Raw genomic sequence first — 3,049 nt, 5'->3', positions numbered from 1 at the left:
ATATGTCTAAGGACATTATGGAGAACAATATAAACTGTGAGTAGTTTCTGACCATTAGGACCAACATTTCCAAGTGAATGACATAGTCTGGTCCAACAGTAAATCAGTCAGGAAGACCAATTTCTGTAGAAAGCTTAGACAAGAGCAGAACCACCGGGGATGTGCCTCTTAGGCACTCACACCAACCAGCAGGGTAACTATTTAAGAAAAGCAATAACAAGTTTTGGCGAGGATGTGGGGCATTGTAACTTTCATACATTGCTGATGGGAATATATAATCATGCAGTCACTATGGAAAATAATTTGGCAGTCCATCCAAAAGTTATACATAGTGCATAACTTATAGGATGCTATAATAAAATAATTTTTCTTTTATTCATGCAAACTTACCTTTTGGCATTAGTTCTTCTCCTGTCCCTTGGGTGATATCAAGTATATGTCACATGACTTTCTTTCTTGCTTTTGTAAGTAAAAAACCCTACCATAGGTTCTAGTCAAAGAAGTTTCCATTCAATGAGAGCAGACAGGAAGTAAGAAAAAAAATTAAAGTCTTATATACCTGGTACTGTTATGGCCATATAGTATTGGCACTTTCCAGGCTGGAAAGTGTGAAAAATAATATAAATGGAGCCACATTAAAATAGAGTAAAAGCCTCCATCCCAGAACTGCCTTGCATGTCTTACTCATCAAGCTTTTGGGATGTTAAACTGGGCAAAGTAACCTTTGGACTGGGCCTAAAGCAGCATTATATTCCAAACAACTCTTTGCAAAGCTAACAGGAAATCAGATATTCCAACTACCAACTGAAAATTAAGAACATTCTTTAAAATTAGCATCATTATGTTAGCTTATTTGTACCTATAGACCTTCCTTTCTTAGCTTAACACCCATAGCATTCTTTCCTTCTATTCATGTAATTATTACCCTTTTCTTCTTCATAAATATCCCTTGCCTTGCATCCTAATTGGAATACTATTTGAGTTTCTGCTTGAATATTTGCTTCCAGAATACCTATTCATTTGAATCTCAAATAAATGTTTGTTGACTCTTACTTTGATTGTGTGTGTTTTTTTAGATATTTAAAAACAAAAGGTATTTATAGTTGACTCCTCCTCTTGTGTGGTTCCTTTGTGGGTTCTGTAGGGAGTCACCCCTTGTTCACAAACTCTCACCTGCTGTTCTCTTGAAATGGGTAAATACATACCCCTGGTCTACTCACTTTTGACATCTTTTTTAAATATTTAGACTTTCAATAGTATATCTCCAGGTTGTTTCTGATGAAGTTTCCTTGCTCCTCCAAAAGACTATCATGACCTAGATCTATGACATTCCCAAACTAGTTCTATCTCCTGCATGGCTCATGTTATGTCTATGGAACTGTTCACATATTCTTTGTTTAATTTAACTCCCAAATTCAAGAAGTCCAGTCTCTCTTCAAATTTTCTTCACTCTGATGTCAATGTAGGCCAGTTAATCTCTTGTCTTTTAGATTTCAGAAATGAATTAAATACCTACTGTATTACCAAATTCCAGAGGCTCTGATTAGAACCATTAAGGCCTTTTTGCCTTGGGCTTTAGGTGACAGAGAAGGTTGAAGCATTCGTGAAATGCCAAAAGTTCTCATTAGAATTCCACTTCCAATCTCCAACAATCTTCTTGGCCTCTCAAATGTCTTTTATAGTCTGGGCATGGGTGGTCTTCTAAGGGGATCCAAGTTAGTACTCATCTAAGTCCTTTGCAAGACCCATTTCCATCACCTTGCTCTACATTTTGGAATTTAGAAGTCATTGTCACCTATTGCTATTGAGATGACCTCAACCCAAAATGAAACTGAAATAGGTAATGTTTTATTTCCTAATATAACAATATACATATTTAAAAGTTTGTAATTCATGTGGTATACGAGTTATCTATTTGACTTTCTTAAATGAAGTGTCCTTTTACCCCCCCCCCAGCCCTGGAATGCTGAGATTTTATTCTAGTTATAGATTTAGAGAAAATGAATGTATCTGTGGGGCAATGGGAAGAGAATGAGGACAACTGGTCTACCTTGCAGGGTCCCTTCATGCAGTTTGTTACAGATATTCAAACAAGACAAGAACACTCTCACCAATACAAGAAAGAGGAGTTAATTTGGCTGGTAAGGAAGATCCAGTAAGAGTCAAAAGCTGAGGCACTGTGAGTGAGAGTTCCATATTTCCCCTTCCCTCTTTTGGCCTCCTCATCCTCCTAGATCCTTCTACTGCTAATTCTGTGAGGTCCAGGTCTCATCACATGGCACCTGAGACCATGCTAGCTAGACGTGATTGCTTCCATCACTGTCACTGATGCATAATACATAGGGTCCCCACCTTTCTTGTGGTTCTTAACAAAGGATGGCCTATCCCTTACCCCTTTCCAGTGTGTATGTGTGATGGGTAGAAGAGGATGGTAGCTATATACTCAGGAAGTCAGGTACCAGGATAACAGTCAGGTGCCTGCTCTCATTCTGCTTCAGGGATTTCTGTTCATATTTAAATTCTGCATCTCTAGAAATCTTGGAGGCTCAGAAGAAGCTATTTTCTGCTTGGCTCACAAATTTGGTAGCAGAGATTTTATTGACTCCTCCTCTGCGTATTCTGCTTACATGTAGTCAGAGGCAACCCTAACATCACCTTAATGGGGTTATTGACAGAGAACATCCAACTGGGTATGAAGGTGGTGAACTGTTTGTGATCAAGTGCTGTTTTCTGAGCAATTTTACAACATATAAGCTCTATTTACCTTTGAACTTAAGCACAGCATATTTTGTGTTTTTAATCTGGTAGTATAATCAAATAGTTGTCATGTAATAGAATTTAAAAGCTATTTTTGTTCCTTTCCCTCATCTCTTCCTTTCCCAAACAATTCAGTACTGACACCATTATATGGGAAAAAACAAGATAGGTGTTTTTGCCAAAGGAGAGAAAAGAGCCATGTTGGCTTGAGCAGGGTGAGAAAGGCATCAATCCTGGGAGAGTGGCTCATCATAGAGAATCAATGCCTAAGAATTGTGAGGAGGGCTTTCCA

The sequence above is a fragment of the Myotis nattereri genome, assembly GCF_964212035.1.
Source record: "Myotis nattereri genome assembly, chromosome: X".
Lineage (NCBI taxonomy): Eukaryota > Metazoa > Chordata > Mammalia > Chiroptera > Vespertilionidae > Myotis > Myotis nattereri.
This window is presented reverse-complemented; position numbering follows the sequence as displayed.